This window comes from Schistocerca gregaria, chromosome 10, assembly GCF_023897955.1.
Source record: "Schistocerca gregaria isolate iqSchGreg1 chromosome 10, iqSchGreg1.2, whole genome shotgun sequence".
NCBI lineage: Eukaryota > Metazoa > Arthropoda > Insecta > Orthoptera > Acrididae > Schistocerca > Schistocerca gregaria.
The window spans coordinates 122,912,576-122,926,705 of record NC_064929.1 but is presented as its reverse complement, the minus strand read 5'-3'; positions in this window follow the sequence as shown (position 1 = coordinate 122,926,705).

Sequence of the window (14,130 nt, the reverse complement as noted above, 5' to 3'; positions counted from 1 at the left end):
TGATTACCATTTCCAAGTGTTTATTTTCTAATTGTATATCAATGATACCTGTATACACGTAGAGAAACGTTAGAATAGAAGGACTAAAGACTGTTGCTTATGTAAGATTCGATATGTACTGCCAACGACTGCTCGGGCATGGGTGTGTGTGTGTTGTCCTTCGCGTAAATTAGTTTAACTTAGATTAAGTTGTTTGTAAGCTTAGGGACCGATGAGCTCAGCAGTCTGATCCAATAAGATCTTACCACAAATTACCAAATTTAAGGTGAATACCTGGACAACGGGTACTTCAGTATGTGTATTAAGCCAGACTTCGCCTCTCACAACGGCGTGATGAGTCGCCAGAAGCGACAGGTGGTTTGGCTCACGCATAAACTGTAGGTCCCGTTTCCCCAGTTGGATAATGCTGAGTGCAAACTGAGACGCGGATAGCACGTGTGTCGCACAAGTTCTGCACACGTCGCGAGGGTCTAGTCCATATTGAAATGCTCGTATGACATTTATTGCCTGTTGTATCTCCTTTGGGGTTCGGCCGCCTTATTGCAAGTCTTTTTAGTTGACACTTGCGTGTCAATGATACTGAGACGTGCACACATACTTTGCACGAGCCAGTTGGCGATTTCCTGCGCTGACAGAACCGAGCCGTGCACACCCTGTCATCTTTCTCAAATGATTTTATAGAAACTACTGAGTAAAAATATTTGATTTTTGCCTTGCCTCTAGCGTCTAAAAACCCTACCACAACAAAGGTCAGCATTTAATAACGATTGTGGTGTTGGCTCTGGATGGCTCTGAGCACTATGGGACTCAACATCTGAGGTCATCAGTCCCCTAGAACTTAGAACTTCTTAAACCTAACTAACCTGAGAACATCACACACATCCATGCCCGAGGCAGGATTCGAACCTGCGACCGTAGCGGTCACGCGGTTCTGGACGGAAGTGCCCAGAACCGCACGGCCACCGCGGCCGATTGTGGTGTTGCTCACGCTGCTAAATACTGCATTTTCGGGCAACAACAGTCATATTATGTGCCAGGTGTCATAGAGCACAGTTAATAGTCATTTCATGTAATAATGAAAAAAACTAGGCACTCATCTTTTTGTGTTTCCCACTCTGGTCTCGTCGTAAAATCATGGCTCAGTTGTTGAAAATCTAGGTGATTATGATTCCAAGCTCTGATGCAAAGAGGCCTAGGTTTTCTCCTGCTATATTCAAAAGTTTTGTAGATGCGCTTCACAAACCGTTTTTGAAGATTACACTTTTGCTGGACAATGGTGCTGTAAGAAAATAATCAGCACTCCGAATTTAAGTTTTAATTGCTTTTATTGCAATATCACGAGACACACAAACATCACTTCACAATACAAAACATACTTGAAAACATCTTCCTAACTGTTAAAGTTCACATTTTACAAACTGACTACGTTATGCGTCTTTCCAACATGACGTCCAAGTCTAGACTTTTTCAAGGTCCGATTCTAACTCACAACCCGCTAACAATCGCTTACGCGCCCAAAAATCAGAGTTACAAGTACATGAAAGATCATAGTGACAAAAGAAACAATACACATATGAATAATATAGTTGCAATATAAACATATCGATATATCAAAGTATCTCTACATTAGTGAAATCAAATCTGAATGTTGTCTCAGAAATATGTTAACTACTTTACAGAAACCCAGTAGAATATTACTGGTATCGAGAGGTTCAGGTGAGGTACCATAATGGTTATGTAATTCGAGGACCATTACAGGGTCCAGCGCATATTGAAGTGCTCGTAAGACATTTATTGTCCTGGATATCCCCCTCGGGGTTCTGCCTCCTTATTGCAAGTGTTTTTTAGTTGACACTTGCGTGTCAGTGATATTGAAACGCATACTTTGCACGCGCCGGTTGGCGATGCTCTGCGCTGATAGAACCGAAGCGTGCACTCCCTGTAATCTCTCTAAAACGATTTTACAGAAGCTACTGAGTAAAAATATTTGAGTTTTGCCTAGCCTGTAGCGTTATATGTCAGCTTCGTCGCGAAGAGCTCCTCATCTCGCTATTGATCACACTCATTGTGATATACAGATTTCAGTAAGAGACTGCGCCAAATTCGAGAAGTTTGCAATGAAAAATAGGGATCGCTACGATTTTCCGTTTGGAGCGTATTACACCATTTGTTGCTGCGTATTTAACTATTGAATTTTTCTTTAGAACAGGCCTGTATCTGTCTCCGAACTCGTGAAAATGGATCCAGTGTAGTGCGATCAATCCTGTTCTCACGCCACCAGGAATGAAATGTTGACAACATCCCTCTCGTAAATCGCTTGATGTATTCGAAACAGATTTTGGCGACTCACAGCACACAAGGAGGAGAGTATTTTGCCAGTTCGTAAACACAATGAACTTTCTTATCAACGGCGATATATCAGAAGTTGTACTTCCTTTTTTTCTTTTCGTTCCAATAACTGTAATTCTTTAACAGCTATCGACAGCTAGTGAAACTAGATTTTGCTAGTAGGAAATTAACATAAAATTTCTTGTCTTATGTTACCACAAATCGATACAATGAGACTTCCTGGCACATTAAAACCGTGTGCTGGACTGAGACTCGATCTCGGGACCTGTGCCTTTCGAGGGCAAGTGCTCTACCATATGACCTACCGAAGCACGACTCACGCCACCTCCTCACACCTTCACTTCTGCCAGTACCTCGTCTCCTACCTTCCAAACTTTTCAGAAGCTCTCCTGCAAACCATGCAGAACTAGCACTCCTGAAAGAAAGGATATTGTTGAGATTGGCTTAGCCACAGCCTGGGGGATGTTTCCAGAATGTGATTTTCACTCTGCAGCGGAGTGTGGGCAGATATGAAACTTCCTGGCAGATTAAAACTGTGTCTCGGACCGAAACTCGAATTCGGGACCTTTCTTTCAGGAGTGCTAGTTCTGCAAGGTTCGTAGGAGAGCTTCTGTTAAGTTGGGAAGGTAAGTGACGACGTACTGGCAGAAGTAAAGCTGTGAGGACGGGGCGAGAGTCGTGGTTGGATAGCTACGTTGGTAGAGCACTTGCACGCGAAAGGCAAACGTCGCGAGTTCGAGTCTCGGTCCGGCACACAGTTTTAATCTGCCAGTAAGTTTCACATCAGCGCACACTCCGCTGCAGAGTGAAAACCTTATTCTAGATACAATGAGGTTTTTTGTAAGCTATTGAGCTCTCTGGTCTTTTTGCCACAGTCACCGACATTTTTTAGCAGGCACCGCAACACATCCCGGTAGTACCATCGATTAACAGTTTTTCCCTGTCGCACGAATTCATGATGAACTAATCCTTCAAAGTCAACGAAAACTATCTGCACGGCTCCGATATTTGACATGACCTGCTGAGACTTTTTGTTTTTGCAGAACCCTTTTCGACCCGTTGTAGAAAATGAACCTTGGGCTTAACATCACAACCGTAGAGCCACGTCTCATCACCAGGTATTATTCTCTTAAGGACAATCTCGTTCTCATTTACGTGATCCAAAAGCTCTTCACAGACTGTGAGCCGAAGGTCTTTCTGATCCTGACACATGAGCCGTGGCACTAACGTGGCGGCAACACGATGAATTCCAAGACGCTGTCTCAGGATTTCATGACATGACCCAACAGAAATGTCACATTTTCTGCAGTCTCTCGGAGAGTCAGTCAACAATTTTGTTGATGTTCCTGACACGAGCATCGTAGGTAGACATCGAAGGGGGTCCGGCCATTTTTAAACCCTTTGAACCATTCGTAACACAGAATACAGCTTAACACGTTCGCGGCAAGTGTAATTGGTCTCGCGTTGCCACGTAACCAACTATTTTTTTTATTAGAGTTTCATACAGTATTGCTAAAGGTAATATAAGATGTATTGATTTTATAACTAAAAGATAAAATTTACTGTGGTGAGTGAAATTTTTTTGGGGGGCTCACTAAGACGTCAGTGGCATATCAGGCCGCATTCTGTAGCGATTGGCCATGAACACGCTAGCCCCTCTCGTTTATTTTTCCTGAAAATTGTGACAGTTTAGAGTAATACATTTTTGTTTTATATTCAAAAATAAAACATAACGTCCTACTGACAAACGACATATTTATTGAACAAAAAATATAGTAGAGGCAGCATTAAAAAACAAACACGAGATCTTGAAGGAACGTCTGAAATTCATAGTACGTCAAATCTCAGAAATGATACAATCAAGAACTTTACAGACTACACTCGAACAAATGAAATAAATACAAAGTTCAAGAATAGACTTACACATAACTGTCGAAAAATGAGAGAACAACGGAAAGTGCTATCTGCCTTTAGAGGTGGTGAATAACACAACCATTGAGACAATTCCCTGCGTTATTTGGGCAATGTGTGGACTCGTAAATCGTGTCTGTTCGTTGTCCTCGGCTGGCGCATGATCTCCATTTTTTTCCCGGTGTTTTTGATTTTCCAGTTGATTCTCGTTTTACCACAACATGTTGGGGATTTTTGATTGGTCGTCCTGCCTGCTTTTGTAGCTATAGTGCTGTTATAATACTGAGTCTGAATGCTTGGAGGGGCATTTTTGTGGCAGAATATTTATTTTGTGGGCCATGAGCGTTTGTTTGCATCATTTCCATAACGTGGATTAAAGGTTTCTTGTACCAGGGTATGGTTTTTCGTTCTGAGAGGTAATATGATAACATCTGATAGTGCCGATCAACTCTCGACAAAAATTTATTCTAGTTTACAGTGGCCAAGGGCTTTGATTTCTTCTCCTTTCTTTTGTTTTCAACCTCAACCATTTGCTTTGTAGATGCATTAGAAATGTAGCAAACCTCCCTCTTGTCACGCCACTTATCTATCAAAATCTGGCAACGGCTTCACCTTTTCGTAATTTTGCCTCCTGTATTTCCTTGGGTGTATCCTTCCGATTCGCCCTCAGAGTTCCCGTGCAGTGAGTCTTCTTGTCCGGGAGCAACACAGCCAATGCGAAGGTATTACAGTAATTGTCCATTTACACGTAATGACCAGAATTCAACTTTTCATAAAGTAAATGAAGAACTTTTTTTTTTTTTTTTTTTTTTTTTTGTGCGCTGTCTCTTCCTCCTAAATCGTCCAGCATGCCAGTGTATATCGAGAATTGTACGACCATTCCAGTGCGAGTTGTCAAAGTACACTCCTGGAAACTGAAATAAGAACACCGTGAGTTCATTGTCCCAGGAAGGGGAAACTTTATTGACACATTCCTGGGGTCAGATACATCACATGATCACACTGACAGAACCACAGGCACAAAGACACAGGCAACAGAGCATGCACAATGTCGGCACTAGTACAGTGTATACCCACCTTTCGCAGCTATGCAGGCTGCTATTCTCCCATGGAGACGATCGTTGAGATGCTGGATGTAGTCCTGTGGAAAGGCTTGCCATGCCATTTCCACCTGGCGCCTCAGTTGGACCAGCGTTCGTGCTGGACGTGCAGACCGCGTGAGACGACGCTTCATCCAGTCCCAAACATGCTCAATGGGGGACAGATCCGGAGATCTTGGTGGCCAGGGTAGTTGACTTACACCTTCTAGAGCACATTGGGTGGCATGGGATACATGCTGACGTGCATTGTCCTGTTGGAACAGCAAGTTCCCTTGCCGGTCTAGGAATGGTAGAACGATGGGTTCGATGACGGTTTGGATGTACCGTGCACTATTCAGTGTCCCCTCGACGATCACCAGAGGTGTACGGCCAGTGTAGGAGATCGCTCCCCACACCATGATGCCGGGTGTTGGCCCTGTGTGCCTAGGTCGTATGCAGTCCTGATTGCGGCGCTCACCTGCACGGCGCCAAACACGCATACGACCATCATTGGCACCAAAGCAGAAGCGACTCTCATCGCTGAAGACGACACGTCTCCATTCGTCCCTCCATTCACGCCTGTCGCGACACCACTGGAGGCGGGCTGCACGATGTTGGGGCGTGAGCGGAAGACGGCCTAACGGTGTGCGGGACCGTAGCCCAGCTTCATGGAGACGGTTGCGAATGGTCCTCGCCGATACCCCAGGAGCAACAGTGTCCCTAATTTACTGGGAAGTGGCGGTGCGGTCCCCTACGGCACTGCGCCGGATCCTACGATCTTGGCGTGCATCCGTGCGTCGCTGCGGTCCGGTCCCAGGTCGACGGGCACGTGCACCTTCCGCCGACCACTGGCGACAACATCGATGTACTGTGGAGACCTCACGCCCCACGTGTTGAGCAATTCGGCGGTACGTCCACCCGGCCTCGCGCATGCCCACTATACGCCCTCGCTCAAAGTCCGTCAACTGCACTTACGGTTTACGTCCACGCTGTCGCGGCATGCTACCAGTGTTACAGACTGCGATGGAGCTCCGTATGCCACGGCAAACTGGCTGACACTGACGGCGGCGGTGCACAAATGCTGCGCAGCTAGCGCCATTCGACGGCCAACACCGCGGTTCCTGGTGTGTCCGCTGTGCCGTGAGTGTGATCATTGCTTGTACAGCCCTCTCGCAGTGTCCGGAGCAAGTATGGTGGGTCTGACACACCGGTGTCAATGTGTTCTTTTTTCCATTTCCAGGAGTGTATATAGCCTTAGCTATATTTGTGCTTTTTATTTTTGATGTATTGGCTGAAAAGTAATCTTCCACGCCAAACTATTATTGATTCGTCTAGTGCCAGTTCGCGTCCCGGGTAGTACACTTGGCACATCCTTTCACTGAAAAAATTGATAAGTGGACGTATTTTATACAACCTGTCGAATGGTTTTGTTTCGCACTGTTTCGGATTTTCAGAAAAATCAATGCACGTAATATTACAAGACGACGATTTCGTGAAATACTATCGGCAGTTCCTTTCGCGTGATATAAAGGGTCTTCTTTCCAATAATCCTGCAACTTCGGCATCTTCACATTTTCTATGTGCTGGAAAACTCCCAAGAACACTAACAATTCGCCAACCGCCACATCCTTCCACAATTTATCCGTGATTGTTCTTTGGTTCCCACAGAAGGGAAAAATTCAATTGCGTTTCGATTTGTTCCTTCAACAACTTTCAATAGAAATTCGCCCGTCAGCAAAAGACGAAAATAATCTAAGGGTGTCTTTCTCGTTGGTTGAATTAGCACTCCCTCATTTTTTTTATAAACGGGCAATTTACCACTGCAACTGGCTCGCTTTCCCATGCAACACTTGTATCAGCTACGTTACCACTTGTTACCACTCCTTCTGCCCTTCCCCTATCACTTGGCTCCACAGCCATTTCTACAGTCTCATCTAAAGCAAACTCGGCTCCGTCGGACTCTTTACTGGATTCCCACCCGTCCTCCCCACTGGCCAATTCCATTTCCGTATCGCTTTCTTCTAATACTCGTAATAATTCCGCGTCCGTTAGTTTTTGTACGTTTATTGTGTCCCGCATTTCACGCTTCTTGGGTTCTGAAGGGCCCGGCGTGTCACGATTGTTTTCCATCTTCTGTCCCACAACAGAGAAAAACTGTAGGGAACAAACGCGAACCGCACCCGTAAAAATTGGAAACAATACGTTCTTTGAGCGCCTGCGCGATAAACCACAACGAATGTCTGTGCCCGACTAAACCGCGGTGCCTCGCAACAGCTGAGTCTCTCGCCGCCGCGGCGAACGTGTTAAGCAGCCATGACCTAGGCTTCCTGCATCATATAGTGTCTCTGTAAAGGTTTTCTTGAGTTTCACCGAACATTTAATACAGACGCGTTGCCCCTCTGTCTCTGCCATCTCGAAATTGGCATAACGTTCTACTCAATACAGCACTGAACAATAACTGGCAGAATGGCTCTGAGCACTATGGGACTTAACATCTGAGGTCAAGAGTCCCCTAGGCTTAGAACTACTTAAACCTAGCTAACCTAAGGATACCACACACAGCCATGCCCGAGGCAGGATTCGAACCTGCGACTGTAGCAGCAGTGCGGTTCCGGACTGAAGCGCCTTCAAGCGCTCTGCCACAGCGGCCGGTAGAACAATAAAACCTCCAGCATTACACACTAAACGCAGGTGTGTGCAGTGATGCCAACCAAATTTCTCTCCAACATACCATTGGCGCGAAATTACGACTGTTCCGCAATTTTTTCAACGGACCTCGTAATTGTGATTGTACGGACCAGAAGAGTGCGAGATGTACTCATACATGTCAGTGTTTTTTACCTGACTGAATCGAATGCCATACATTTGCCACGCCGGGTAATTTGCCACACTTGCCCATTCGCCAGGTAGCGATCCCTCACGTAAGGGACGCCCTTCCTCGTACTTCTTCTGTCCGCTTTCAAACCGCCGTCTCCACATCTTACTCGATACAACCAGTAGGTAAGGGACCTTCTTCTTCGACATCTTGGCCAAATACAGAGCTTCTTTTCCAAAATCTAAATATTTATAACTTCTGGGAAACGAAAGAAATACCGACGATTATGTAAGTATGTAAATAGTTCTGCCAAGTATAAATATAGATCCTTCTGTCTGTACAGTAGCTTCCTTTCACGGTTACTGATTGCTATACAAACAGTCCATCGTCATGGGAACAACAAGAATGGAACGATGTAAAGAGAATGCGGATGTACGCTAATCATTTGTTTTTGATCACCGGATTTGTTCCTACCTCAATTATTACAACCGCATGCCCAAAAGACAATAAGGAATGAAGAAATGAGTATGTTAATGTTTGAAAAGAAGAACGACATGCTCCATATTAATTTAATCACTAAAATGCGATATCCCTTGCGATGAAACATTAGTTAATAAAGTGTAGCGGGACAATATTCAAAACATGACTGAAAAAACGTCCACTAAATAGAGATAAGAACATCTACGATTGACATGTCATCTAACGTCGACGTACAATTTTAAAATGTTAGAAATAAGGAAATGAAGTAATACAAAATGCTATGCTTGTGATGTACGTTGTTGTTCTACATTGCTTAGCTCTGCAATTTACAGGGTCACAGTGAAAGCATCCTAGGTTTTAGAGGGAAAAGCCGTAATTGTGATGATCTGCACTACAACAGAAACAAGAAGCACAACTTAAGGAAAAATAATGTAAGCTCATAAGCGACATTGAAGAAGGTAATTCCTGTGACTTAGTTTGGGCAGAGGTTATATTCGACAACCAGTATAAATTAATAACTGGCTCCATTTACCGACCCCCGGTCTCATATGAGAAGTTGCTGGACAGTTCAAAGAAAACCTGAGTCTCATCACAAGTAGGTACCCTACTCATTCAAGTACAGGTGGCAGTGACTACAACATACTTTCCGTATTTTGACAAAAATTGATTTTCAGAACCTATTGTAGATATAAAACAACTTCTGTAATTGTTCTAATTGCTTCTTTAAAAATATTCTGAAGAATTAGTTCATGAGGCCATTCAAGTTGTAAACAGTTACGAAAACCTTTGTCTACATAGTTCCGCGTAGTCAGAGCGTACACAACTTTCCCACTAGAGCGCGCCCCGCTAAGCACAACAGCGCAGGCGCAGCGCTCGTCCAGCCCTGCACTACGAGATGGCGCTGCCTTAGAGACAGACCAAATTCTGCTTCCGCCGATCCGCATATTAATATGTAACGCAGCCAATGAGATTGCTGCTAACATAGAACCTTTTCTCCTCGCGGATCACACTCGCGCAGTGATACCTGAACACTCAAGGTATTATAACGAGTATACAGACCTCCGATTAGCCAGTCTGCATTAGTCTGTACCAGTCTATAGTCAAGTTTCAGTCTGCGCTAATAAGATTACCATATTTTTGTACATAGCAATGATGATAAATGAATAGACACTTTTTTAAGTGTCAGAGATATGTGAGAATAAGATTAACATACCAAGACCAATGGAACTTCACATTGTCAATTGTAAATAGCATCCAGAACCAAGTTACATAATGTTCATGCTTGTTATCATTTTAATAAATGTGTGTGAAAATTAATCAAGTTCGGTTTAAACTTGGTCACCGACAATCTGCTACTCTAAGCATGCACGAGGCATTTCTATCGTCTGCCTAACGGCAGAAGATAAACACGCCGCGATAAGACCACGAGACATTTGCTGCCACTCGCCTACTTCGTTAGAGGGACAAGTCAAATAATCTGGTGGTGTGTGTACCGAAGATCTTACAGTACACTCACCATAAAAGCGCACTTGACCTCTTAGCCACAAATAATCCTGAGCATCACGATGGACACAGGGATTAGTGAACACACATTCGTGGCGAGGCTAAATTCTGTAACAAAGAACTTCACCAAAACTAAACACGAGATATATCTATTTATAAAAGCAACTTAAAATTCTGTTGAGGTCTTTCTCCAATGCTTACAAACTATGTAAGTGAAGACCATATGTGGCTTAAGTTCAAAGAAATAGTATCGACAGGACTCGAGAGATACCATATAAATTAATAAGAGACGGAACTGATCACCCATGGTACACAAAAAACGACAGAAAGTTGCTGCAGGAGTACCGAAAAAGGCAAGTATAATTTAGACGAACGTAAAATCTCCAAGATTGGCGATATTTTACTGAGGCTCGAAATCTGGTGCGGATTTCAATGTGAGGTGCATTTAATAGTTTCCGCAATGAAACTCTCTCTAGAAATGTGGCGGAAAATCCAAAGAGATTCAGGTTCTGTGTTAAGTAAAGCAGCGGAAAGGCTCAGTAAGCGATGAGGAGGAGTGGGAGGAGGAGAAGGTGGGGGGGGGGGGAGGGGGTAGACAAGTGACCCAACCCTTCGGAGCAGGCAAAATCGTGGCAAATGTCCGGCGTGGCAAATGTCCGCACACCACTGAAGTCAGCAGTCACGTGGCAGTTATCGGGAATCCTTCTTCGTGGGAAATTTGCATCGAAATTAACAGAACGACATTCAGGAGAAACCAAGGTCGCTAACATTCCCGCAAACAACTAACTTGAACGTGTTGTTGTCGAGCTAGGAAGCGATAAACGCACCGACACGGAGATAAGCGCCCCTGATTGTGATCTTATAATACAACATTCGTGTTGATAACAAGAGTTTCCCAAGTGGGCACTATCTGTCGTTCCAAGGGAAACAACTTGATTATAAGCTACAGAAATTTCATTTGCTTGGATGCCAGCTGAAAATGTGGTCCTGGATTCTCCGTAGCTACGGTCGCAGGTTCGAATCCTGCCTCGAGCATGGATGTGTGTGATGTCTTTAGGTTAGTTAGGTTTAAGTAGTTCTAACGTCTAGGGGATTGATGATCTCAGAAGTTAAGTCCCATAGTGCTCAGAGCCATTTGAGCCATTTTCCGCAGCTCCTGTGTTTACGTAGTAGCTTTACCAGCTTTCTGGACAATGGAGCGATGCAATGCCTTAAAAACTAGCTTTAAGAATCAGTCCTTTGTTAACGTGCTTACTCTTTAGAAACTGTTAATAGGAACGACAGGTCTATTAGGCCTTAATGGAGCAGAGACACAAGGGTGAAGCCTAACGAAACACAATGCGTGAACAGTTATCATTTAAAGACGACGCGAGCTCCCGTTTGCTTAGTGTAGAGATAATAGCAGCCAGTTTCGTAATTACAGTATTAGTCCGTCAACTCGCAAACGAAGTATAGAGTTGTGCTTCAACTAAGACTCTGCGCATTATTAAGTAACAGCCAAAATCGAAAAGAAAACAAAAAAGAATAATGGCAATTTTGATGAACGTTTATGTTTACTTTCACATGGCTATTGTATAGATACATAAGGAAAAGCCCCAACGAGCTACGACAAAAATTTAAAACCAATGATAATAACCATTAGCGCTGCCACCGTAAGCGCCGATAAAGATATGTTTTGCAACGCCGGAAGGCAGATTACAAATGATAAAATATTCCAGTCAAATTTTTTTTTTGTTAATAGTCTTTAGTGCTGGGAAGGAGAGGACGTATTTTTGTAAGATGTGTGTGGTAACTATTTGTGTTGTTTGAATAGTTATTATTATTTGTGCAAAACAACGGAAATTTTCTTTTCTTCCGTGCATCATCTCAATGTCAACTGACCAAGCGGCCTGCATTCGGAAGAAGAAGTCCGATTAAGAACGGTCACCACATATATGGCGGAAGAAGATTAATATAACTATGGACATCAGATGTAAGTTCACGTTAAACGGTCTCATAGGAAAGAACGATACAAATTCAAAATTTGGGCTTTAACTGGAATTAATTGATTTCTATTAATCACTTTATTTATGTACCCTTTCTTATTATTGTTATATATTAATATGTACACACATACTATGCCTAAGGAAAGAATACATATACACTCCTGGAAATTGAAATAAGAACACCGTGAATTCATTGTCCCAGGAAGGGGAAACTTAATTGACACATTCCTGGGGTCAGATACATCACATGATCACACTGACAGAACCACAAGCACATAGACACAGGCAAAAGAACATGCACAATGTCGGCACTAGTACAGTGTATATCCACCTTTCGCAGCAATGCAGGCTGCTGTTCTCCCATGGAGACGATCGTAGAGATGCTGGATGTAGTCCTGTGGAACGGCTTGCCATGCCATTTCCACCTGGCGCCTCAGTTGGACCAGCGTTCGTGTTGGACGTGCAGACCACGCGAGACTACGCTTCATCCAGTCCCAAACATGCTCAATGGGGGACAGATCCGGAGATCTTGCTGGCCAGGATAGTTGACTTACACCTTCTAGAGCACGTTGGGTGGCATGGGATACATGCGGACGTGCATTGTCCTGTTGGAACAGCAAGTTCCCTTGCCGGTCTAGGAATGGTAGAACGATGGGTTCTATGACGGTTTGGATGTACCGTGCACTATTCAGTGTCCCCTCGACGATCACCAGAGGTGTACGGCCAGTGTAGGAGATCGTCCCCCACACCATGATGCCGGGTGTTGGCCCTGTGTGCCTCGGTCGTATGCAGTCCTGATTGTGGCGCTCACCTGCACGGCGCCAAACACGCATACGACCATCATTGGCACCAAGGCAGAAGCGACTCTCATCGCTGAAGACGACACGTCTCCATTCGTCCCTCCATTCACGCCTGTCGCGACACCACTGGAGGCGGGCTGCACAATGTTGGGGCGTGAGCGGAAGACGGCGTAACGGTGTGCGGGACCGTAGCCCAGCTTCATGGAGACGGTTGCGAATGGTCCTCGCCGATACCCCAGGAGCAACAGTGTCCATAATTTGCTGGGAAGTGGCGGTGCGGTCCCCTACGGCACTACGTAGGATCCTACGGTCTTGGCGTGTATCCGTGGGTCGCTGCGGTCCTGTCCCAGGTCGACGGGCACGTGCACCTTCCGCCGACCACTGGCGACAACATCGATGTACTGTGGAGACCTCACGCCCCACGTGTTGAGCAATTCGGCGGTACGTCCACCCGGCCTCCCTCATGCCCACTATACGCCCTCGCTCAAAGTCCGTCAACTGCACATACGGTTCACGTCCACCTTGTCGCGGCATGCTACCAGTGTTACAGACTGCGATGGAGCTCCGTATGCCACGGCAAACTGGCTGACACTGACGGCGGCGGTGCACAAAAGCTGCGCAGCTAGCGCCATTCGACGGCCAACACCACGGTTCCTGGTGTGTCCGCTGTGCCGTGCGTGTGATCATTGCTTGTAGAGCCCTCTCGCAGTGTCCGGAGCAACTATGGTGGGTCTGACACACCGGTGTCAATGTGTTCTTTTTTCCATTTCCAGGAGTGTATATGTGTGTGTGTTTGTGTGTGAATTCCTAAGGGACCAAACTGCAGAGGTAATCGGTCCCTATACTTACACACTACTTAAACTAACTTATGCTAAGAACAACACACACACACACACGCCCGAGGTAGGAATCGAACCTCCGGCGGGAGGGACAGCGTGTTCCGTGACATGGCGGCTCAAACCACGCTGTTAAGTAAAGGCAATTCTACGTTTGTAATCCCGGCGGAAGCTTTTGACGGTGTTAGCTGGAATATTCTCCTTCAAATTCTGGAGATGACAGGAGTCAAATACATGGAGTGTAAGGCTATTTACAACAGAAACCAGATGGCAGTTATAACACTCGAGGGGCATGAAAGGGAAGCTGAGGTTGGGAATGGAGTGAGACAGGGTTGTAGCAAACCCCTGATGTTATTTGGTCTGTATACTGAG